The sequence below is a fragment of the Leucopleurus acutus genome (genome assembly GCF_964270905.1).
Source record: "Leucopleurus acutus genome assembly, chromosome: 15".
NCBI lineage: Eukaryota > Metazoa > Chordata > Mammalia > Artiodactyla > Delphinidae > Leucopleurus > Leucopleurus acutus.
In genome coordinates, this window is record NC_139157.1 from 7,144,493 (window position 1) to 7,171,423 (window position 26,931).

At 43.7% G+C, this 26,931-nt stretch overlaps 1 protein-coding gene across 2 annotated transcripts in view; it reads left to right on the forward strand.

The window, feature by feature from the left end:
* PRKN (parkin RBR E3 ubiquitin protein ligase) overlaps positions 1 to 26,931 on the forward strand; it is a gene marked incomplete at its 3' end in the record, with an annotated part of 1,244,701 nt that overhangs the window by 1,158,521 nt on the left and 59,249 nt on the right. The gene's annotated exons all lie outside the window — the stretch shown is intronic.

The following is a 26,931-nucleotide window of genomic DNA, read 5'->3' on the forward strand; positions in this document are numbered from 1 at the left end:
GAGGTCACAAGTGGACCAGAGTTTTTTTGTTTTTTTTTTTTGATCCCTGCCACCTTCCCTTCCCCATCTCACACCACCCTTCTGATTAACCCCTGTTATTCCTGTCGGAGCAGAAGGTTCTCAGTGAAGTAGAGGACAGACCTAGCTCCGAACAACGCAGGTAAAGACGGATGGCTGCTTGCCACTGCCGGTGGATTCTGGTGCCCACAGAGCAGTATATTCTCTGACCCTCTTCTCCAGACCCGATTCCCTCTCTCCATCCCTTCCCAGGGACTATTTAAAAATCTGTCTTAGACTCTGCAGTGAAGACAAGCATTTCAACAAGGAAACAATTACCCGGATCAACCATGTTCAACTGTGACACCTGAATAACTGTACACTTTACCTTCACTGAACCCGTCGCTCTGTCTGTGATGGTTTTGGAGGGTTTTTTTTTTAACATCTTTATTGGAGTATAATTGTTTTACAGGGTTGTGCTAGTTTCTGCTGTATAACAAAGTGAATCAGCTATATGTATATATATATCCCCATATCCCCTCCCTCCTGCGTCTCCCTCCCACCCTCTCCCTCCCAACCCTACAGGTGGTCGCAAAGCACCGAGCTGATCTACCTGTGCCATGCAGCTGCTTCCCACTAGCCATCTATTTTACATTTGGTAGTGTATATATGTCAATGCTCGCCCACCTCATCCGAGCCCACCCTTCCCCCTCCCCATGTCCCCAAGACCTCTCTCCACATCTGTGACTTTATTCCTGTCCTGCCCCTAGGTTCATTAGAACCTTTTTTTTTTTTAGATTCCATATATATGTGTTAGCATACATATGTGTTTCACTTTCTGACCTCACTCTGTATGACAGACTCTAGGTCCATCCACCTCACTAAAAATAACTCAATTTCATTTCTTTTTATGGCTGAGTAATATTCCATTGTATATATGTACCACATCTTCTTTATCCATTCATCTGTCGATGGACACTTAGGTTGCTTCTGTGTCCTGGCTATTGTAAATAGAGCTGCAATGAACATTGTGATACATGACTCTTTTTGAATTATGGTTTTCTCAGGGTATATGCCCAGTAGTGGGATTGCTGGGTCGTATGGTACTTCTATTTTTAGGCTTTTAAGGAACGTCCATACTGTTCTCCACAGTGGCTGTATCAATTTACATTCCCACCAAAAGTGTAAGAGGGTTCCCTTTTCTCCACACCCTCTCCAGCATTTGCTCTTTGTATATTTTTTGATGATGGCCATTCTGACCGGTTTGAGGAGATACCTCATTCTAGCTTTGATTTGCAGTTCTTTAATGATTAATGATGTTGAGCATCCTTTCATGTGTTTGTTGGCAATCTGTATATCTTCTTTGGAGAAATGTCTGTTTAGGTCTTCTGCCCATTTTTGGATTGAGCTGTTTGTTTTTTGATATTGAGCTGCATGAGCTGCTTGTAAATTTTGGAGATTAATCCTTTGTCAGTTGCTTCATTTGAAAATATTTTCTCCCATTCTGAGGGTTGTCTTTTCATCTTTTTTATGGTTTCCTTTGCTTTGCGAAAGCTTTTAAGTTTCATTAGGTCCCATTTGTTTATTTTTGGTTTTATTTCCATTTCTCTAGGAGGTGGGTCAAAAAGGATCTTGCTGTGATTTATGTCGTAGAGTGTTCAGCCTATGTTTTCCTCTAAGAGTTTTATAGTGTCTGGCCTTAAATTTAGGTCTTTAATCCATTTTGAGTTAATTTTTGTGTATGGTGTTAGGAATTGTTCTAATTTCATTCTTTTACATGTAGCTGTCCAGTTTTCCCAGCACCACTTATTGCAGAGGTTGTCTTTTCTCCATTGTATACTCTTGCCTCCTTTATCAAAGATAAGGTGACCATATGTGTCTGGGTTTATCTCTGGGCTTTCTATCCTATGCCATTAATCTGTATATCTGTTTCTGTGCCAGTACCGTACTGTCTTGATTACAGTAGCTTTGTAGAATAGTCTGAAGTCCAGGAGCCTGATTCCTCCAGCTCCGTTTTTCTTTCTCAAGATTGCTTTGGCTATTCGGGTTCTTTTGTGTTTCCATACAAATTGTGAAATTTTTCGTTCTAGTTCTGTGAAAAATGCCAGTGGTAGTTTGCTAGGGATTGCATTGATTCTGTAGATTGATTTGGGTAGTAGAGTCATTTTCACAATCTTCATTCTTCTAATCCAAGAACATGGTATATCTCTCCATCTGTTTGTATCATCTTTAATTTCTTTCATCAGTGCCATAGTTTTCTGCATACAGGTCTTTTGTCTCCTTAGGTAGGTTTATTCCTAGGCATTTTATTCTTTTTGCTGCAATGGTAAATGGGAGTGTTTTCTTAATTTCTCTTTCAGATTTTTCATCATTAGTGTATAGGAATGCAAGAGATTTCTGTGTGTTAATTTTGTATCCTACTACTCTACCAAATTCATTGATTAGGCTCTAGTAGTTTTCTGATAGCATCTTTAGCATTCTCTATGTATAGTATCATGTCATCTGCAAACAGTGACAGTTTTACTTCTTCTTTTCTGATTTGGATTCCTTTTATTTCTTTTTCTTCTCTGATTGCTGTGGCTAAAACTTCCAAAACTATGCTGAATAATAGTGGTGAGAGTGGGCAACCTTGTCTTGTTCCTGATCTTAGACAAAATGGTTTCAATTTTCCACCATTGAGAATGATGTTGGCTGTGGATTTGTCATATATGGCCTTTGTTATGTTCAGGTAGTTTCCCTCTATGCCTACTTTCTGGAGGGTTTTTATCATAAATGGGTGTTGAATTTTGTCAAAAGCTTTCTCTGCATCTATTGAGATTATCATATGGTTTTTATCCTTCAGTTTTTTAATATGGTGTATCACATTGATTGATTTGCATATATTGAAGAATCCTTGCATTCCTGGGATAAACCCCACTTCATCATGATGTATGATCCTTTTAATGTGCTGTTGGATTCTGTTTGCTAGTATTTTGTTGAGGATTTTTGCATCTATGTTCATCAGAGATACTGACCCGTAGTTTTCTTTTTCTGTGACATCTTTGTCTGGTTTTGGTATCAGGATGATGGTGGCCTCGTAGAATGAGCTTGGGAGTGTTCCTCCCTCTGCTATATTTTGGAAGAGTGTGAGAAGGATAGGTGTTAGCTCTTCTCTAAATGTTTGATAGAATTTGCCTGTGAAGCCATCTGGTCCTGGGCCTTTGTTTGTTGGAAGATTTTTAACCACAGTTTCAATTTCAGTGCTTGTGATTGGCCTGTTTATATTTTCTATTTCTTCCTGGTTCAGTCTCGGAAGGTTGTGATTTTCTAAGAATTTGTCCATTTCTTCCAGGTTGTCCAATTTATTGGCATATAGCTGCTTGTACTAATCTCTCATGGGCCTTTGTATTTCTGCCGTGTCAGTTGTTACTTCTTTTTCATTTCTAATTCTGTTGATTTGAGTCTTCTCCCTTTTTTTCTTGTTGAGTCTGGCTAATGGTTTATCAATTTTGTTTATCTTCTCAAAGAACCAGCTTTTAGTTTTATTGATCTTTGCTATTGTTTCTTTCATTCCTTTTTCATTTATTTCTGATCTGATCTTTATAATTTCTTTCCTTCTGCTAACTTTGGGGTTTTTTTTGTTCTTTCTCTAATTGCTTTAGGTGTAAGGTTAGGTTGTTTATTGAGATGATTCTTGTTTCTTGAGGTAGGACTGTATTGCTATAAACTTCCCTCAGAACTGCTTTTGCTGCATCCCATGGGTTTTGGGTTGTCGTGTTTTCATTGTCATTTGTTTCTAGGTATTTTTTTGATTTCCTCTTTGATTTCTTCAGTGATCTCTTGGTTATTTAGTAGTGTATTGTTTAGCCTCCATGTGTTTGTATTTTTCGATGCCTAACTGTACCTAGGCATCTTTTTAATTTGTGTAATATTTAGATAAGTACTTATCTCTATGCCTTTCCTGGTACTTCTATTGTCACGTACCCTACACACGACTTCTAACATCTGTGTATCCCCTTGTTTATATCAAGTGCTCCACCTAACAAGCAGACAAACTGAGCAAACGAATTCTGAGGGGCTTCCCTGGTGGCGCAGCGGTTGAGAGTCCGCCTGCCGATGCACGGGACACAGGTTCGTGCCCCGGTCCGGGAAGATCCCACATGCCGTGGAGTGGAGGGGCCCGTGAGCCATGGCCGCTGGGCCTGCGCGTCCGGAGCCTGTGCTCTGCAGCAGGAGAGGCCACAACAGTGAGAGGCCCGCGTACCGCAAAAAAAAAAAAAAAAAAAAAAAGAATTCTGAAGCAAGAGAAGATATTATCTGCCTCAGGCTACAGTCTATGGGTACAAGAGATATTAAGCTGGTTTGGAACAAAAATCATTGATTATTTCAAGAATGCCAACTTTGGGATGCAAAACATATTCTACGTGTTTTATTGCTACCATTCTCTAGAGCATCAGAGTAATATTTGCCAGCTACAGAATGTTTTAGCAGCAATTCTCAACTAATTCAGCTTATTTTTCAGCAAGTCAGCCTCTACTAATGACATATTAAATTTTGATTCTCTTTTTATATGATTACCCTGGGGAGACATTCAAAGTAGACCTTTTAATAAGAGTTAGCTCTACTGCCGATAGAACATCATGGTGTCATTTCACTTGAGAGGATATTTTTCCAGAAAGACACACCTTAATGGCTGGTCAAACATACTAACCACCTTATCTTTGCTTTGGGCCATAGAACTAATTTAGATAGTCATTAGCTTCTAGGTAATGGAAGAGCATGTGCTACAATATTAACTGAATACCAAATCAGGCCCTGACATACCTCCCCCTGTGGTTATCTCTGCAGAAAAACACCAGCTTACAAACCAGAGAGAGCTGGAAATTGTATCTTTACCAGACATTGTATTAGAATGAAAAGAATGCTGTAGAGGTCAATGGTGAAATATAAATAACTTCAGGCTCACCTTTGATCTGATCCCTCTAGATAGACTAGCCTTCGATTATACCACAGATGCAACTGTCGTGCAAAGATGAAGAAAACGGTTGGGTCCTTACTGTAGGTGTACCCACCTCACTGCAGCCTTGATGCCGGTGACAGCTCTTCCTACCCCAGCCTCCATGGTACCCTTCTCATTTACCTGTCCTTTGCCCCCTCTCAATCGCATCTTCACAGACTACATCCCAAACCCGTCTACTACCCTCCCTTAAACTTCTGGTGTTTGCAAGGGGACCGTCTCTGGTCCTTCCCTCTTCTGAGATCAAGTCCTCCTTTGGAGCGTCTCATTTATTTCTTTGATTCTGAGCCCTGTCTATGGTTGATGTGCCCCAGGTCTGTCTCTAGAGAGACCAGTCTCTGGAGCCTCAGGCTGATACTTTACATTGCCTGCTGTGTGTCTCCTCTTGGAATTCTCATAAGCACGTCAAATGCAGAATATCCATATTTGAACTCATTTTTCCACCTCTTCCGTCACCCACATGCAAACCTGCTCTCCCTCCTCTTATCTCAGTTCTCTGCAGTGAGGGGCACGTGTGATGGCCCATAGGCATATTCCAGACTCTTCTCCCCAGTCGCTTATTGATTCCAGCCAGTAAATGTTCCTTATCTCCATCCCCCTGCCTGTTAACTCAGTATCCCCCTATCCTTTGCCTGAACTTCTGTAACAACCTACTCTCTTCCTCCCACAGTGTGTTCCTCACTCTTCAACCCTTTATATCACTACCATACACATATGATCACAACACATCCCATGCAATGGTTCCTGACAGGCTAAACATCTAAGCCCCTGGGTATGGTCTAGTCTGTTTTCTGGGCCCTCTCCCCTCTGGTGGCCCCATCTCCCACCCCTTCTCCCCTTTACCCTTCCTCTCATCTTCTGCAGTACCTTGTACTTAACTCACATTGGACCGTTTCCAGCTCTGGATCTCACCGTGTTCTTTCAGACTCCCAGACCTTGGCATAGACTGCTCCTTCCTCTGAGCCACTGGTCAGCAAAACTCTTTCTCCTTCTCTGAGGACAAATTTGACCTTCGGTTCTGCTCCTGGGAGACCTGACGAAGACGGAATGTTTATTGAGTTAATAGTCAGCAAGTGCCGATGACAAAAAATGACCCCTGGTTGGCACATTGCATCATGACAGCTTGAGACTGTGAATGAGCCATAAATGCCCAGGGGAGAAGCCATAGGCTGTGGACTTCCCTGGAAGTCATGCTCTTTGAGGTAGACGTTACACATTCTATAGCTTGAAGTTATGTCCATGGAACTCTTACCAACACACTTGGGACTTAGAGCTTCTATCCAGGTTCTTGACCTCACTCACCATCCTGATCCTGTTCCCCAAACCTGAGGGGTCACTGGGGTTGGAAGAAATGTTCTCTGACGCTCCCTGCTAGCATGCTGTTTCCTGTCCTATATCCTTCTAAGTGAATCCAGTGCCAGGTGTAGCCTGTTATAACCTTGTGAATCTAAACATCTCATTTGGCCTGTGACTACCCGGGGTTGGGGGGGGGGGGATTGCACCACCTTTTCCCATTATTCTCAAATAATGGATAACTCATTCTTCAAAATCTTGGTCGGAGTCCCTCTCGCCTATAAACACACAGTGCCCATAAAGCCCTCCTCACCCGGACGTAAGTAATTCTTTCATTGCAACCCCTGTAATTTCATAAAATAGCACAGATCACAGTTTTATCATAAACTTCAGTTATATTACCTTCAAATCCGTCTTCCAATGTGAGTGGAAAATTTCTTGAGGACAGAATCGATTGTTGCTCGTACTCGCTCCTGCCGTTCCTGCTGTGCCTGCTACACCTGACGGGCACACAGTAAAAGCTGGAAGACTGGGTGGGTGAGTGGTTGAATTGAGGAAAGAGGGGTATGTGATTTGGTGGATAAATGTGTCCCTCACAAGAAGTCAACGGCCATTCTCCTGTCTAAACAGAATAGTGTCAGTAGCACTGAGAAACCTGCTTTCAGTGTAATTATTTCTGCTGACCCAATTCTGCACCTGAAACCTCCCATTAGGGGGTAAGTCACTGAAAGCCCTTGTTCAGCTAGCTGCAAAGGGGAAGGAGGCAAAGATAAAACTAACCATAACCATTGTAATTGTAGACAAAGGTGCCACATTCGCTGGTTTCCTAGAACCCTGAAGAAATCTACCTATTGTAAGTAGAAAGTTCCAAACAGAAGTGAGAAAATTGGAGAAAAAATCTTCTTTGTGAGGGAGTTCCAGGACAGGCAAGCATGGAACTCTGAGAGGCCGGGATCAAGCCGTCCCTGTGCCCTGCAGGCCGGAAGTTCCAGGCATTTCTATAAACAGATCAGGTGTTCAGGAAATTCCTTCCTAGTCACAACTTCACTTAGAACCAGCACTCTGGCCTCCACCAGTAAGAACTGTCGGCTATATTTGTCGTCAGACCCCTCATTTATTCCAACAAGGGCATAGTTTGGATCTTCTCCAAAAAAACAAACAACAAAAAATTAAAACCAAACACTATATGCTAGAATTAATAGTCACCTCAAGTACATTTCTGAGAATGTTCTCGTGACTGGGAGAGAGAATTTGGCATTTGCTGTAATTTGGAGACTGGCAGGAAGAGAACTTCACAGACACAGCTACTGTCATTGGGGTTCCAGTGTCATTAACCCAGGCAGACATCTTAACTGTGGTGCACCAGCCACCCGGGGAGGGAGCAGACGCCTCACATCTGGAAGTAGCCTCCCTTGGTCCCAGGCCCCTACCAGGGCCCTGCCTTGCAGGCGACACTATCTGAGCGAGGGAGGTGCTTGCCAGCTCTACAAAGCTCAGCCCCCTCGCTCCTGGGCCTGTCGGTGGTGGTTCTTGTTTTCAACCCTGACCCTGCTTCAGATGGATGCCGGGGGTTGAGGTTATCCAAATAATGATCTTTACTGTAGCTTTAAAAAGACACCACAACGGCTTTTGGTGATTGTAAGCACTTCACTCTAAATGTGTAAAGCACATTTAGATCTAAGCACTAACCCTGTGTGACCCTGTGAGTCATACTAACCCTGGGTTCCATCCTTTCCCCCCAATTTATGAATTTCTGGCAGCCTTTCTCCTTTGACGAGCTTTCCTGCACACTGTCTACCGCACTACAGACAGTGCAGAGCCCGGCAGACGTGGAGTTACTGTCACGGTGAACACGAAGCTAATAACTTTAGTGCCCGTGGGTCTGTGGAAGAAGAAAACAAACGTATATTTTCAGCATAACCTTTGTGCTTAGTCGTGGAAATGTTTTTGTGCCTTGGAAATGTTCCTTTGCTATTAAATCAAGAGTAATCCTACTTCATTTCAATAGAGGAGGGAAATGATTGATGTTTTCACATTACTGAGCATTGGTCTAAACACTGGCTCTGCAGTAAACAGCGTGCAGACATTTTAGGAGACAGGGAGCCAGTAGGAGGTGGACAGACCACCGCCTCCTTCTCGGCTGGGGTCCTGGCATGGGGATGACGCGCTCCCAGGTTCGCATCCGCTGTGCTGATGACTGATCACTTCGGGCACACCAGCCGCCCGATGAAAGTGCTTGACAATTCCTTCTACTTAATAATTAAAATTTCGATCATATTCTCCAATAATGACCATGATTAAAGAATGACAACACGTTTTTAAAATCTGTAAGTGGCGTAAGAGACACCCAACCTTCTTCAGATAGAAAAACAGCTGCCCTGAGATTTATTTCTGTTCTGTCCCCAAAGCTTTCCTTAAAGGGGTCTGCCCTATTTAAGCAAAGGACATCTGAATGTCTGAAAGCTAAATTTCTCTCTTTCTTCTTCTCAGCATTCTTATAACAGACGGTGGGATTCTATTTTCCTCTCCGGAGTTTCGAGCATCCCTAGTAATTCAGAAGGTAGTCATTTTCTTCATGATATTCAGCATGTGTCACACAATAGCCTGCAACCTTTGAGATACCAAATCGCTTTTTTTGCAGGTCTTTTGATTATTATCATTCTCTTTCCAAATAGCTACAAAGGAAGGACAAAAGAAGACTGTCTTTTTTAAAAAAACACCTTTGTATGAGGTTGTCTACAAAGTGTTAGCTCCCTCATCATGCAGGTTTAAATAGTATGATAAAGCACATATGGAGTTGGTGGTTTTCAATCTCTGTATTTTCAGAACCAGTCTCTCCTCTAGAAACGATTTGTACCTACCAGTAGATTTTTATATTTCTTAATTGTGCCCTCTGCCCTTTGGGGAGCTTTATGTAATTCATCTTCAGCCCTTAGATTACAGAGCATTCGTTAATTCATCCATCCATCCATCAATCCATACCTACATTTGGCAATCATTATAGCACCATTGTTCTGGACACTCTATGTAGATATAAACATGAATCTTGAATCATTTGTGTGAAACCCATGTACCCTTTAAGAATACAGTTGTGTCATCAAAGGGCAATTAGAGGTGGTGAATCCTATTTGAATACTAACATTGTTGATTCCTTTGACATTTTTGGTAGAAATTATTAGAGTTCTGTGTTCAGCGGAGATGCCTTGAGAATTGGTGTTAATAAAGGGTCACACACATGCACCCCACATCCTCTACTCTTTGACCGCCTTACGAGGCAGGTCTAGGTCGGTGTACTCAAACCCAAATGTTTTTTTCTTTCTGGGAGGTATAATGTCTTGCCTTTGACCCTGTTCCTATTCAGGCAGGATGAAAGCTGATGAAGTGGGAGAACAGAGGAGCCTTTCACTTCCCCTAGAGGTCAATGTTTTCCTTAGAAAATGTTTTCTGAAATATTAATGTTGAAAGAAACTAGGAGCACACATTGCCAAACTAGACAAACGTTCAGTGTTTGTGTCTCTGTTGTACGTTGCTATGTATTAAATTCCATGTGTTCATCTATTTCTCTTCACCTAATATTTCTAGAGCTTCTGTAAGGGGCCTGATGTGACTCAGCAGAACTGTGCCTACACACGTGGGCCTCTCTAAGCAGGACGAGTAGGAATTTTTCAGTCGAAACTTGTCTCCTCATTAGGTGGCAGTTACTGGGCAGAGGTAAAGAGCAAGTCATTCATTCAACAAGTAATCGAGTGTCCGCTATGTGCTGGGCATCACGCTAGGCGCTTAGAACATGTAGGACTGAACCAAACTGACAAAGGCCACGCTCTCAAGAAGTCAGAATTAGCGTTGTGGACACTAAATGAACACTTTTATTATACATCACAGCAAAGAAGGGTAACACAATTTTAGTTCTTCACTTCGATAAATAGAAAATAAGAGATTAATCCTTCTCTCCAAAGTCGAACTCAACGACCAATTGCTAAGTTAATGAATTTTCATTGCTAATATTACGTGTTGCAGCTACTAGTGTTCCCAGAAAAGGTAATCCTGAAGTTTGCTCTTTGGGACTTGGGAGAAAGAAGAAAAGGAAGGAAGGAAGGAGGAAGGGAGGGAGGGAGGGAAGGAAATAAAGGAAAAAGGAAACCACTGTGTATTAGTCAGGGTTCTCCAGGGTTCTCTTTATTTTAAGGATTCGCCTACATGGCTGTGGGGACCACAAGTCTGAATTCTGTAGAGCAGGCCAGCAGGATGGAAACTTGGCATGAGCCAGCGTTACAGCCTTAAGGCAGACTTTCTTCTTCCCAGGAAACTTCAATTAATGTCTTTCAACTGGATGTGGTTCGGCCATATTATACCCATATTATTGAGAGAATGCCCTTTACTTAAAGTCAACTGATTGTAGCTCTTAACCCCATCTATAAAATAGCTGCAGAGCAACACCTACAGTAGTGTTTGATTAAATAACTGGTACTCTAGCACACACGTACATGCATGCACACACACACACAGTTTATGAGAATTTCTATAGCATAATGGTTAAGAGTAAGGAATCACTCACAGACACACACACACACACACACACACACACACACACACACAGCGTATGAGAATTTCTATAGTAAAATGGTTAAGAGTAAGAAAGAAGTGGAGCCAGGATTTTAAGCCCAGACAGACTGACCCCAGAGCTCTCACTCTTAACCAGGACTCAGTACTAGTTGCTAGTTCACAGTTCAAGCCCTCACTGACCCTAAGGAATTGACGATTCTATTTTTTTTAACACTCATCAAATGAATGAATTTGTTACTGAATTATCAAAGTCATGAGCAATATCAAAATTTAATTAGACACTTTTTAATATCTGAAAAATGTTCATGGTCCCATAAAAAATATGACAGATACACGATTTTATTAAGTCTAAAGATCTTGAGATAGAAATATATTTACATCTTAAGAACACAATAGTGCAAAATTTTGTCAAGTGATTTAGCCAACTGGGTGGAAACATTATATATAATATATAGCATATATGTGTGTGTGTGTGTGTGTGTGTGTGTGTGTGTGTGTGTGTATCTTAGATCTAAGGTCAAGAACTCCATGACCACCTCCTTTGAGTTGGAATCATCACCATGACAACTATAAATAGGATTCAGTTGGTCCCACATGGGTCGCCACGAAGAATCTAGTCAACGCTCCAGCTAAAATTTCTGTTTACAATGCAACCTCAAGCAAGCTGGCTATCCCCAAAATTATATGGGAGCATAACCTAAAATAACTGTGTGGGATGATGCAATCATTTCCTTAGTAGCTAGACATTTTTCACCTTTGGAAAGATTTAGAATTAAGCAGAGAAATGCTTAAGAGAATCAAAACCGTAGAACTAATACTTTATGTTAACGAACCTATATGTATTTGGAACTTCACAAAATTGTAAAATTTAAAGGAATATGGTTAATTGAGATCAGCTTTGTGACTTAGGTTCAAACACCTAACTAATTGATTTAGACTTGGGATAGCAAGTTGAGCCCATAGTTTGTAAATAGTACTGAAACTTTTAAGAAAATGTAAAGTTCACTATGTTTATGATTTCAATTTATTCATGAGTTAAATCCTCAGAAGAAAGTTTAATTTTTAAATAAGACACTGGAAGTACTTCAGAATGTGTGAAACTTACCAAATGCATTTCAAGATATTTGAAGGCGGCACCATTGTTCTCCAAGCTGAAGAGAATTATTTTGAGGGCTCCATGTGAACTGTCCAAGAGACCCGTCAGAACCAGAGCAGTCCCCGCACTCTCTACACCTTGCCCATGAGCCACCTGGTGTCACTGGGTCTTCAGCTCCCTGCCCACCTCAGCTTGTACACGGCCCACCACTTCCCCTCCTACATTTATCATTTGTCCGTTGTACATAACCACTGTTAACTGCCTCCTCCTCTTGGAATTATCTTACTTATATGCCTGAGACCAGGATTCTGGCCAGAATATCTTCTATGTCCTGCCACAGCATAGATCACTGGCCATTTAATGATGCGTGGTCCAGCAGCCTCAGGGCAGTGTGGGTAACAGGTTCCCTGTGAGGGACCACGAGCAGGTGGCATCCGGAGGCTGTCTGGCTTTCAAGACGAGTGATGAGGGAAAGAAAGCCTCCTCTGTGCTCTGTCTGTGCTAATCGAGCCACATAGGGAGCTCCACTCCATGCTTGGAGCAAAACAAGAGGGACTGACACAACATGATGCTCTCTGAAGGTCTTCTCTTACCTCTTGAGACCTGAGGCTATAAGACCCTGTAGAAAGGATAAGAAATGGAAGCACAGGTGGGAGCCCTCACCCTTGGCTCTGTAACAGAAACAGTCTCCAGGGTGTGGGAGAGGAGCAGTGTATTTACAAAGAAGATACCAGGGCCCACCAAGGACCTTCCATTCCCCGAGTCTCTTTCTTCTGCACGTATTCTTTGATTCCCTGCACCTGTCCATGTAAGATGAAAGAATAGGCCTGAATGGCTTTGTAAACTGTAAAGTACCATTGGTTTTGGAAATACAACCAGTGCACCCTGCCTCTGCCCCGCCCCAAGACCTCACCTATGGCCTCTGGAAGGATAAATCTCTCTTGTAGGTTCTGACCTCTTCTCTGAGGTCCAGACAACAGTTTTCAACAGCACCCAGAGTGGTTTTCCTTGGTTGCCCTCTTCACTGCGTGTGCTCGTGGGTCAGCTTTTTAAATTTTCACTTCAATATAGATTCTATAGAACGTGAACATGAGACTCCTTGTCGAGTGCTGGCCATCGCGCATAGCCCAGCCCAGAATGTTTTCTGAGTTACGTCCTTCTGATAAACTGCGCTTTCTGTGGGGCACCTGATGAGCAGTGATAGAATATATAAGGATAGATGGAAAAGCCTTTTATGTTTATAAACCTTGAAACCTGATTTGCATCTTTTTATGTTTGGTTGGTTGGCTTTCTCCCTGATTACTTGTGTTTCAAGTTTTCTTTGAAGGCAAATGACTCAGGTTGACAGTTATTTTGCTTAGAGGACACACTGAATCTTGGGACAAAATCCAAATGTCAGGTTTTGAAACTAGGGTGTTAACTTTTTGATATTGACAGAATTGACTAAGCATACAAATTCTAGGTTTTTTTTTTTTTTTTTTTTTTTGCGGTACGCGGGCCTCTCACTGTTGTGGCCTCTCCCGTTGCGGAGCACAGGCTCTGGACGCGCAGGCTCAGCGGCCATGGCTCACGGGCCTAGCCGCTCCTAAGCATACAAATTCCAGTATAAATCAAGTAATTGTAGCAATAATACATGGAGCTTCTTTTCTGTCAGGTTGGTCCAGATCAATAACCACAAACCATTTATCCAAGCTAATGCTCTTACCTGAGCCCCGATAGCCTCATTCATAATGCTTGTAAGTAAGCCGTGCACCCCAGGATGACAACTGTCCTCTCTATGTTGACCCTTTATCACTTTATTTTGAACAGACATGATCTCAGACCACCACCTTTTTAGTGTGACCTTGGGGAGAAAACACTGGGCTTCCTGAATTGCATGAGGCCCAGAATCATCCTCTGCTTTGAAAGCTTTTATTTTAAAATAATGTCCATTCATTTGGGAAGATGAACTTGGCCTCCAGCTTATAAGGATTGTCAGGCAAAGAGATGAAAGGATCTAGGAACAGCTAATGGTCCTGGGGCTCTTAGCTGCCCGGATGTCCAGGGACACCTCTACAGCCAGAGACGCCTAGGTGCCATCCCCCAATTAGGAGAAAGCTGACCACAAAACATCTTGCCCATAAATGTGTAACCAAAGTGCCAAGACGTGTATGGAGAAATACGTGATCCTCAAAATAGACGCTATCTCTACCTCTGTGACTTTTTACTTCTTACAAATTTGAAGCATAAATGCCCCGCCCCACCCCCACCCCCGTCAGCAAATCTGCATTTGTTAAGGCTGAGAGGTGGGTCCATGAGTGCTTATTACCTTAGGCTCTGTATTTTCTGTGTATTAAAAATATTTCATTTTATATATATATATATATATATATATATATATATATACACACACATACATACACACACACACACACACACACACACACACACACGTGAAAGGAAGGAAGGAAGGGATGGCAGAGGAGTATGGAAGATTTTTCCCAAAATTGTGTTCCTTACAGAGGCCTTTTCTAAACTTAAGCCAATGCATAGAAGTTATTCTTATTGAAAACAAAATGTAGGTTCATTTCTACTGAGTTCAGGTCTGAAAGGTTTGCAGGATTATACCATTGGAAGTTTCGAAGTGAATTTTAGGTTTTAGCCACAGGAAACCATAGATGAAGCAAGTCGTAGAGAACCGAGGAATTTAGACACCCAGGGAAAACTGGTCAGTGAACAGCGGCCCCTTCTCTGAGTGAAAGAGCAGCGCTCCATTACCTTCGCAGGGACACGGAGCTGTCCTGGGAGCAGGTAACATGTTGCTATAGCAACAGCTCAGTGCCAGGTGAGAAGGAAAATGGGATTAAAAAGATATTTTCCTTCTCTCGGGTTCTTTCCATAAAGATCACTAAGAAGTCACCTGACCTGCGCTGGAAGAAAGAAACCCTATTTAGCCTGAAGGGGATAAAAAGCCCACCTCGGCACCTGGGGAGGGGAGAGCCGGCTGCCGCCGCGTCCGGCACTGCAGAGCCGTTTCTACGCGTTCTCAGGAATCGGAGTGGGCTGGTTATAGTGGTTGGTGGGTGAATGGCAGGAGGATAGGTGGATGGGTGGACTTAAGTGGGGATTTAGAGAAATGGGAAGCGCTCTGTAGTCTCTGTCTTCACACGTCCCTCCCTCACTCCCGGCCCCTCTTCCCAGCGTAGGAGGTGGGTGCAGATGAGATGAGGATAAACTACTTCATCGGCGGAGAGCTTTAATTTGATAGAAGGAGGAGGTTCATAAATCACAGATAGAAAAGAGGCTCCATTTAAAGTTTAAAGTGTAGTTCAGGTTAACAATTAGGTTAACAATAGGTTGCTCTAGGAACAGGTATGAATTCCTTCCTGGCACGCAGATACCAGTAACCTCCTATTCCTTCTATGCTTCTAAACAGTGTCAAAGCTGGCTCAGCCACCAGGCTCCAGGGCACCAGAATTTGGGTTCTTCCAGGGCCCTCCCCTCCTGAGGACGGTCAGAGTCCCAAGCCTGGCCCCTGTGGCTCGGCTGGTGTCTTCTAGCTCCTCCAAGCACACCTGGACACCAAAAGCTCACCCAAGGCCCATAACCAAGGTGCTTTGTGTTCTCCCCAGGCAGCCTCCAGCCCCGTCTCAGCTTCTGCAGCCTCCGGAGTCCTGGGTGATAGCACAGTGAGGCTGGAAGCTTCCATTCCCAAGCCTTCCTTTGTTTAAGCAGCTGCCCTCCTGCACAGATCCCTGCTTCTGGCTCTCATGGATAACAGCTCCTTCCTTCCAGCCTCTGACCTCTCCCCTGGCCAGAGGAACCCACCCCAGGGTCAAGGTTGTTCTAGAGACAGGACAGGCAAGCTGGTGGGCCAACAGCAGGCAGGGGGGCTCAGCTAGCTTCTCACTGACAGGGCACCACACGCCCACCTGAAAGCAGACTCCTGGAGTTCGGGCTACGAGCATGTGGTTCTGCCTCGGTCACTGGGCCTCAAGTGTGCTGCACTCAGCAGATGTGGCTGCAGACAGGCAAGCTGGGCAGCGCAGGTGGCGCCGCTCTTCTGCTCCCGTTGGCTGCTGGGATTGCAGCGGATGGACTCTAAGATGCTTTGAAGTCTAGGACATGGGTACAGGAGCCTTCAAACCTGGAGGAAAGGCCGTCTGCCTTTATTCCCATTCAGAAGGGTCCTTTTATAGGAGACAGGGGAAGGTGGCCCTAAGGTCTCAGCTCACCATCCAGAAAGCCTGTACCTGCCCCCCTTGACCTGGCAGCCCATTGCAGCTGAGCCTCTAGTGACTTCACTCCAGGCCCAAATGCCCTCCCTTCCCATGTCTGTTCTGAGCACCGGAAGACTGGCACTGCATTTGAGCTTCCCCGCCCTCTTCTTCCTAGGCCAGGCAGCCTCCAAATGGTTACCATCCAGTTTGGCTTCCATCTCCCTGTCCGTTATCTGGTCAGGGTGGGAATGGCACAGGTGGATGTGTGTAGGGCACTGGGGCTCTCCGTGAGGCTGGACTCATCGGATTTCAAGGATCGTGGGTGTTAGGTGATGACCGGTCTCTGAAGCCCAGTGTAGGCACTCGGGATCCAGAGTAAAATGTAAGCAGGGGCGACCTAGAAATAAAAAGCAGCGCGCCGAACACCCTAATCAGAAAAGACAGCGCCAAGGAGAGATGAAAATGCAGACTAGACAGTTTTGTTTTCAGACTTTTTAAAAAATAAATATTACCTACCTTAGCAAAACAAGAATAAATCCATTAAACTGATAACTTACACACACCTCTGGCCAAAACCCTTAGGAAGCCTTTTTCCAAAGTAATTGAAATGCAGAATAAATTACATGTAAAGACTCTGCCCATCCAGCATGCCAGGAGTGCCATTTCATCCATCCCTGGAACAAACATCGCCGCCGCCGCGCGGCAGTTCTCGTCCAGAGCTCGCCTTTGCTCGGAAGCCCTCACTCCCCGCAGGCAGGCGGAGCACCGTGAATTAGCCTCTCAGGAGGAACTCGCTTTTCAGAACGTAACCTCACCACATCAGTTAGTATTTGATTGAGTGCCTGCTGTGTCTGTACCACTAACCAGGGTGCTGCGGGGACTTTTCAGAGCATGGGGAGCGCTCGGGGAGCGCTGGGCGAGCCTGCGGTTGACAGTCTAAATGGAAAAACAATGCGCGGAAATGGAATGCTGTTAACAAGCCCGCCGGGTCTAACGGTGGCTCCGTTGCTTCGGCCAGGCGTGTTCCAGATCGTGTTCTTGTTCATCAGAGAAGGTGTCTTCGTGGAGGGGCATCTTAGCCGTCTCTGAAATGATGGGACAAGCGGGCAGGCGTGGGAGTTTCCTGCGGAAGCTCAGTGAGGGAGGTGTCTGGGGCTGGAGCTGGTCGGAGGGGTGGGGAGACGGCGCCCTGCGCCCCTCCCACCCAGACCTCGCAGGCATCAGCCTCGTCGCCTCACGCCCAGCACGACGCCTTGGGGCTAGTGAGTGTACGTTGGATTGAACTCCATGCAGATCCAGTGTTAGCAGGTCACTCATACCAGCATCTTTACGTTTGTCGTGGAAAGTCCCGGGATCACTAATGACACAATTAGTGTGTTCACTGCCGGAGCTAAAGGCCCCTGAGGAAGGCCTGCCTGTCAGCGACAGGCGCAGCTTGCTGCACCCCTTCCGGTGGTGACCCTGGACTCTGCCTCCCCGGAATGTCAGCTTGGGTGGGAGTCATTTTAGTAGTCGAAGCACTTTTTTTTTTTTTTTTTTTTTGCTTCAAAAGTAATACCGACGGAACATTACCCTGCAGACTGTGGAGGATTTGTATTTTGTTTTTTGTTTTTGGTTATGACCATTTTTAAAAACTGGTTGTTCATGTAAATAGCAGTGTTTACGCACCACTCTCTGGGCTGATTCTTTATGATTAATAACCTATCCGGTGAGACTTCTAAGCCTGCTGTCAGGTTTCCTCCATTAAGACATTAGGAAGTCTATACGATAATGAGCTTTATCTACAAGGGGGCATTTCGTGAGGACCGTTCCCTCACCCAGTCGCCGTTCTTGGTGCCATTAAACTCTGCAGCTGTAATTTATCCTGTGTCTAGCCAGGTCCCTGCCCCCTGCATGTGGGGAGGCACATTAGCAGAATAGAAGACCACAGGTATTGGGGACCGCAGCTCCCTGATTTCTAACCTTCCCTCGTTTTCTTAACCTTCGGCAGGTAGTGAACCTTTCTGAGCCCCAATTTCCTCCTCTCTAAAATAAAGGTAATAATAACTAATTAGTAGGGTACCATCAACAACAAATGAGAGAGAGTTTCTGTTCAAGTGATAACAGAGAAGTCCACAAATGTTAGGTTTAGGGATTGTCATCTCCAAAATTCAAGAACCTCCCTTTTCCACCCTCCTACCCTCTCTTGAAGCATCCATCTCCACTGTCACCATTTCAGCAAATTTGTCACAAAGCCTGAGCGGGTGTTTATATGTACGTGGGACCACTGGACGAACAGCTACACCACAGGCCACATCTGAGCCAGCAAAAGCCACCCAGCTCTCGGCCACTACCTTGTGACCTAGGACTGCCCCACAGCTCGGTGCAGCAGGGAGGCAAGTTCCGCCAGCCCACAAGCACCCGCCCTAGAGCTGGGCAAGCAAGTGGGCGCCTTATTGTCTCATCTGCTGGGGTGGAAGTCGGTGGATGGATTTTCAAAAGGATGACGCCTAGGACATTTAAAATCATACTGATGAATGGTTTTGAATAAAGGCTATTTGCTATTATCACTAAAGTAAACCTTTTTAGGGATGTTAAGTAATAGTGTCTTAAATCTAGCCTTCAAGAGTAAGGGCTTTAAACTCATTTCATGTGTATTTTTTGCACTAATCATTTCATGTTTTTACTCGTGGTAGGAGATGGAAAGCCCCTTCAGTGAATCTGTACTGAATTTTGAAGTGGAAAAAGAATTCCCCTTCAATTTCAGGGAAATTGAAGTTTTACTTAAAGATGATTAAAAATCCTTCTGATAGACTTTGAGAAGGTCTCTCTTCTGACTTCTGTAATTTTAAATAATTCAGAGCTAGCTTGTCACATGTATGTTTATTAAAGTAGGGATGAAAATAAAACCGGTCATTGTAGCTGCATTATCTCACTGAACTGTGTCTTACATTGTCTCACAGGTTCCGTAGTGAAAATCAGAGACTCATTGACTGTGGCTTTCCATTTGAGATGCTACCAGGGCTATCTTTAGCAGACTAGAACCAGGCAAACTCACCTTTCATCCACTTCCCTGAGAGGTCATTCCTCCCTGGGAGCATCTTCCCCAGAGTCGGGGACAGCAGGCTGGGAAGCAAGGCAGGAGATCCAGGGCTACAGTCTCAGCATTTCCTGGGCCCCCCAGGCCCCTGCGGTTCTCTGGCAGCAGAGCCCGCACTGGCAGACGCAGCTCATGTAACTGTGGGAAAAGAGCTGGAGCTCTCGGGACTCCAGACCCTTTCTGGAATTCACCATCAGTAAAATTAGAAAAAATGTGAACTGCTATACAAGGCTTCCCACTAAAGCCTAAAACACAGATAAATGTGTGCTTCCTTTGAAATCGGATTGACGATGACTCAGGCCAGTGGTTCTCTGGGGACCTGAGCTGTCTCCCACCTTCTTCACCTGGCTCCGTCCATCCCCTTTCCCAAGCGTTTCGCAGCTTTCGCTGCACGGTTCCCATCAGTTTTATGTGGCAGACAGGTCCTTTCTAACTTTGCTTGACTAACCCCCAAAACCCCTGATGCTGTTTAACTGGTTTAAATTCAAAATCCCTCTGAGATGCTTTGAGTTCAGAACACTTTTGTTAGGAAAACCCTCTACGTCTTTACCAATGAGATTTTTCCAAAGCGATCCCATCTTTCTTTTTGTCTTTCAATTGACATTTCAGTCTTAAATTTTCTAGGACACCATCAGTTCAGCCTCTTATCACATTAGCCTCTGATTTGTATTCTGCAGGGTGTCAGTCTTTAATATTCTGTTAGACAAATAAAGAACCCACAGAAAACCCAGGGCCGTTCTTCTTGCTAACTTGCAGTGCAGAATGATGCGAGGGAGCCGTCAAGAGCTTTGGGCGGCGTCGTAAATGCTTCTTGGGCTTTGAAAGGGCAGTTGGCATCCAAGCAGTCTTGGATGCCTTTCTGACGAATGCGAGTTTTCACCGCCTCACCTCTGTCTACCTCTCTGTCTCTGGGGTGGAAGTTGGACTCTCTTATCCCTGTCCAGCCACTCCCAGGCCCTCGTGAGGACCCTTATGTCTGCAGCTGCCTCTTCCCTGATCGACTCTATTTGTCTCCCGGTGGAGCCTGCACGGTGGCAGCTGTGGGGTCATGTAAGGCTTCTCAACCTCAGTGTCAGGCGTGAGTGACATTCAGGGCCAGATAATTCTTTATTTGGGGGAACTGTTCTGTGCATTGTAGGGTGTTTAGCAGCATGCCTGGCCTCTACCCACTAGATGCCAATAGCACGCCCTGGTTGTGAACGAAAAATGTCCCCAAGCATTGTCAAGTGTCCCCTTGGGGGGGGGGGCAAGATTGCCTTCTGTTGGACGCTAGTGGTGTAATGGAAAGGGTGAAAACCCAGGGCCAAAATATGTACTGATACTCAAATCTCGGCTTGACTACCTTTTGGTCAAGGACCTTGATCCGGTCTATCAGAGCTCATCACACCAGCCTCAGGAGATGGCAGTGAGGAGAAAACTGAACAACGTTGTCTGAAGCCAGATTTCCCACCACCTATTTTTTTAGTTAATGCTAAGAATTATGTTACAATGTGCGGTAAATAATGCAACTCCAGCTTTATCTTTCGCTAGAGGTACACTTCTAGCCCTTTTGCACAAGCCGGTTTAGTTCAGGGTAGACTTAATGCTCTCGGAGATCTTGCTTTATCATTGGAAAGGGAAGATGTTTAACTTCAGGTGGCACCTTTCATGTGCCCCTTGCTAGCTGCTCCCATGCAGTTAATGGCACCCAGGTAATTACAGGACGGGGCTGCCTTGAGGTTGTAAACACAGCTCTGGGCTATTGCACACTCTCATTTATCCGTCCTATTTGCATTCCCACTTATTTGCATTTCTATGTCTCCCACAGCCGATACTTGTTTTTTAATTTTGTGATTCCAAAGCACTTTTCTTATTGCTCTACGCCTACCAGAAAGACTCCCCATCGGAGGAGTCTCTGGCAGCCTCCTCCTGGCTCTGCCCTCCTTATTTCTTCTCTGTTTTTGGAGGGAAGCCAGTGGTTGGAGACTCGCATCTGTTGTGAAGCCCGGGTGTAATGAGTCATTGTTCTTCTGAGAAGCTCCATGGCATGAGCTTCCTTTCAGCTGCGACCCCGTACGGGAACTTGTTTTCTTTTTCTCCAGTTACACGTGGGGACTGGCTACATTATATTATCATGACAAGGGTCACCTTTCTTTCTCTTTTACAGAGTGAGACTGACCTTCCTTCTGTCTCTGAAAGAAATACAACTTAAAAAAAAAAAAAAAAACTATAGCAATCAACTACCATAGCCTAATCGGAAATTACTAAAACAAAAGAATGGTTTCCATTTACGAATTCAGCTGTCGTGCTGAGAAGAGGCACCGGCTACCTTTTCGTGCCTTTCGTGTGCTTATATTTCTCAAAATAAACTGGCTCTGTCTGGCCTGCTTTCTGTGAAACGTATATTAGTTTAATAAAATGTATATTGTTAATTTTGCTTCGCTAATAAACAGGCAGCATTGATCAAAATAGCCACATTTATGATGACCGTTTGGGTGTCTGATATTTATACAGCGCTTTACAATTTACTAATCCTTTAAAAGTATCCATCATTTATTTTTTCTATATTCTTTTCTCTCTCAGTTTCTATACCAACCCTGTGTTGGAAAGTTTCCTATTCCCCGTATTTGTACCTTTTTCCCTTACTGTGAGAATGACAGTAAGAAATCCTACATGTATAAAGTGTGCCTTCTACCCTAAGTGCTATATATTAGGTTTAATGTATCAATATTTCTCCATGTTAGTGAGTCTGTAAGAAAACAGAAGCATTGCCTATTCCATTCAGTGATGAAACTCCTAGCACAGACCATCTCCCTCTATGGCTGTTTTAAATGATATCTGGCATTTACTTTGCTACGCCCTGGAAGGAATGCTACATCTCTGCCTTAGATGTTATCACCCTGACTTTGTGCATCTTCAAAGAAGTTCTGTATTTGGAAGTATATGGACAGACAGAGGCCCATGTAATAACTGCACCCATTACAGGAGTAATAACCACACGTTTACCGACCAGGTAGTCACGGCAACCTGCATGGTGTAGTTATACTAGCGTTCCTTTGCGGGAAAAGGCATTATTTATTTAACATTCATCTAACAACTACTTCTAAAATATGCTGTCAGATACAGATTACGCTTATTTCCTACCTACAGACTAGCTTAATTCAGGTGAGGTTAGTAGACATAATGTTAATATTTTGAGGAAACCATTAGTTCAGTTTTCATTTTGCTAACACATTAATGTATTGCATTAATATTAATATAACACATTAATATTAATATATACATAGTATATATACGTCGTCAAAATTACGATGCTTAATTTTCACATACAGACAATGCCAGTGCAGGTGTGTCACATTCTTGGAGCTTATCCATGTAAAAAGTCAAAGGGAGCCTCTTTCCCAGGCCACCCCCGCTTCAGCCCCGGAGAGTCCACTCGGCCAGAGCAGCTGCCTGAGCCGCGGTCAGGAACGTCAGCACCACGGCTGTCGCTGGATAAGCTTCCAAGCTCACAGGCCTCCTGCACGTGCCCGGTGAGCCCGGGGAGCGTGGAGGTTGAAGGCTGTGCCTGGACTGACTGCAGGAGGGCCCAAGACAAGTCCTCTCTCTCCGCCATGCCTCTCCACGGTTAGGTCAGAGAGAGAGGAAAGGCCATTTCCAACAGTGAAATTTTTTTTTACGGGTCAGACATTTTAATGCCCAGAAGGCCCTGAGGAACTGCTCCTGACCCAGGTGCCCTGGGCACAGAGATATCCACAAGTAGTCAGTCAGGGTACCAAGATTCAGCCGGGGGTCAGGTTAGAGCAAGTGTGGGTTTGACCCACTTTCCCGTAACATCTTTATTCCTCCACCTTCCCTCACTTCCAAATCACAGCCGTTCACCTGAGCATCTCATGGACACTTCCTGCCAGGAAGTCACTAATCACCAAAAATTTAACCCTCCTAGGGAACACTTGCAACCCTAAAAAGGCATTTCTTACCCCCAAAAGAATCTCCAGTTTGTAAAGAGTGGTTAGGAAGCTTCTAGAACTTCATATCTCTACAGGATGCTCCTTCCTCTCCACCAGAGAATGAAATCCAGGAACGGCCGCCACCCATCCTGCCCCACATCCTCTTCCCCCGTTTCCCGCAAAGGCACTGCTGGGAGGAGGGGTCAGCACACCCTGTCACACCTCCACACACCAGCGAGGGACGGGGATGCCTGGAGTTTTCACGTAGAGACGGGTTTTCTTTAAAAATAAATAAATCCAGGGCTTCCCTGGTGGCGCAGTGGCTGAGAATCTGCCTGCCAATGCATGGGACACGGGTTCGAGCCCAGGTCTGGGAGGATCCCACATGCCGCAGAGCAACTAGGCCCATGAGCCACAACTACTGAGCCTGCGCGTCTGGAGCCTGTGCTCCGCAACAAGAGAGGTCGCGAGAGTGAGAGGCCCGTGCACCGCGATGAAGAGTGGCCCCCGCTTGCCACAACTAGAGAAGGCCCTCGCACAGAAATGAAGACCCAACACAGCAAAAAAAATTAATTAATTAATTAATAAATTCCTACCCCCAACATCTAAAAATAAATAAATAAATAAATACAGAAATAAATAGATCTGCCTGGAAAAGTAACTATATTTTACATTCCAGATTAATTTAAATATCATTCCTAGTACAGGAAGTGTACTACAGAAAAAACAAAAGAACTCTGAAGCCAGAGAAATCTGGAAGGGTGTCCTGACCCCTCAGTTATGAACCACGATGAGACTCCATGCTAGTTCCTCGACATCTCTGAATCTCCCTTTCCCAGTGGAAAAATGGGAATGATAATGAGGCCCATACCATTAGATTTGAGAGTAACACAGTTTAGGATAAAGAAGATGTGGTATAAGGGAGATCAGCTCAGTGCTTTGTCACCGCCTAGAGGGGTGGGATAGGGAGGGTGGGAGGGAGACGCAAGAGGGAGGGGATATGGGGACATATGTATACATATAGCTGATTCACTTTGTTATGCAGCAGAAACTAGCACAACATTGTAAAGCAATTACCCTCCAATAAAGATATTAAAAAAAATAAAATGAATACTTATTTGTTAAAAAAAAAAGTTGTGATATATATATGTACAGTGGAATACTACTCAGCCGTAAAAAAAGAATGAAATTTGCAGCAACATGGATGGACTTGGAGGGCATTATGCTAAGTGAAATAAGTCAGACAGAGAACGACAAATACTGTACAATATCACTTATATGTGGAATCTAAAAAATACAGCAAACAGTGAATATAACAAAGAAGAAACAGACTCACAGATATAGAGAACAAAGTAGTGGTTACCAGTGGGGAGAGGGAAGGGGAGAGGGGCTATATAGCAATAGGGGATTAAGAGGTATAAACTATATTATTTATAAAATAAGCTACAGGGATATACTGTACAACATGAGGAATATAGACAATATTTTATAATAACCATACATAGAGTATAATCTTTAAAACTTGAGAATCGCTACATTGGACACCTGTAACTTACATAATATTTTACATCCACTATACTTCAATCTAAAAACACTCAAAAATAAACAAATGAAAGTAACACATTTTATTTTACTTTAAAAATTAATTAATATTTAGAAATATTAATGTTTGTAAACCTCTTTGTACAAAGTAGGACTTCAGTGCTCTTTATAAAACTACATGAACAAAATTATTTTGTTTACTTTCACACTAATCACTGGTGTTGGGGATTATTGTAAATCAGGCAGGGTGTAAAGAAAGCAGGGACAGATTGAGACAAATAAGGTACAACTATTTGGGGGATTTTTAGGTCTGTGGGAATGTAACCACTTACAATGTATATCAAAAAAGTTGCTTGTAAAATACTATACTGCAACTTCTTTCTTTCTTTCTTTCTTTCTTTTTACATCTTTATTGGACTGCAACTTCTTTTACAGTGAAATAATCCCTGTTTTTTTCAAACCTTTGTATTCTACTCAGTTTACCTCTGTCACATCGAGCTGCACAAAGGGACAGATATTATTTCTTCCTGTGCTGTCTCATCCAGCCCTGTCAGGTCACATTAACCTAGTTACCAGTGGAACAAAAATGCAATTGGCCAAAGCTTATATTTCTTTGTCATGAGCGCAAGGGAGCGGGAGAACATGCCAGAAGGACTTACAGCAATTCAGAGCCTTGAAGTTGGGCCTCTTCCCAGGATTGCTTTGCCCCGCCCTCCTCCCTCTCCCAGAAACAGAGACCATGTTACCCGTGGTGGGGTGTTTGCCAGATTCATGTTCCGTTTGGTTTGATTTTGTTTATTTTTAAAGATGCATCTGTAATGGAAAGAAAATGCTACTGAATTTATTTCCACATGCCAAGCAGTTAAGAGGCGGTTGGAGATTTCATGTCTAATAATGGGTTAGCATTTTCAAAGAGCTCCCTTTCCCTGTGTCAGCTGTAGCCCTCAAGAGACAGGCTAGAGGTTGCTAAGTCCTCACTTGACAGATGAGAATGCTAAGGTTCAGGGAGAGGAAATGACTTGCTCAGCAGTTATGTGGGCAGTAAAATAAAGGCCCCACTGTGTGCATTCTAGAACAGTCTGCATTACAGTCGTGTGCTAGAGTGCACCCCAGCCCTGGAGAGGCCGTGCTCTTGAGGGATGGGGCCCATCTCTGGCAGCGTTAGAGCCTCTGACGCCAGAAGAAAGTGGGTGAGAAGCAGAAAAGCAGGGAGTTCAGTGCCAAGCGGCAGGCAGGAGCCAGCGCCCCACCCTGCACAGCAGACAGTGGACCAGGATAATAGCAGAGGGAGAAGAAGGCACAGAAAAACTCAGGTAAACTGATGAGTAAGTCATCTTCCCTGTGATTTATGGTGGTGCTCAGCTGGAATAGCAGACTAGCACCTTCTCTTGAACAAAAGAGCAAGTAAGGAGAATGTTTACTTACGAAATGGTACAAAGTGGTGAGGTGCACATTGCTTTCCCTGTACACCCCATACCATATTTTGAAAACCATGTACTGCCTCCCAAGTTTTTAAGTTGATCTATAAAATTTTCCCTAAGTATAAATCTGTGCAAAAAGTGAAATTGTTAGAATATTATAAATATTAACCTTTTTTTTTTTTCAAGAAGTGAGATAGGACTCTTAAATGACTGAAGTGGACTCCACATGTATAGGGATTTGATATCTACATCACTTGTTTTCTAAATCTATGAACAAGTTTCTGTTTACCAGTGGGAAATTTGTATCCTGCCTTTTACTCCTGGTATTTCCACTCCACTTCCCTCAATCTCTGATGCAGTTTGCTTTCATGTTTGAAAATCTTTTATTGATCACCTAATATGTATCTGTTACAAAAAAATGTAGATTTAAAAATTTTTTTAATTTCGTAAGAGACATGAGTTTCTAAGTATTAGTATTTTTCCTAGTTATCACTAAAGTGATTGCTCTTACACAGTTAATCAAAACAACAAAAATATATTACAAATTTTGATGAATACTTGTTAAACAGGAAGTAAAATGTTAATAGTAATTCACACCTTAATGAGATGTTATGAATAAATGTTACTGGCTGCTAGAATGAGAGAGGGTTCAATATGAATTCTTTATCTTAATTTTTTTTTACTGTAGGCACTAGAGAACTTTGTTTATATAAGTAGATTATAATGGAAGATGTCTTTTTCTAAGAATATCCTTTTAATTTTTTAAAACTCATTTGCAGTTATATGCCACAAAATCACATAGTGGTCTTTCATCAA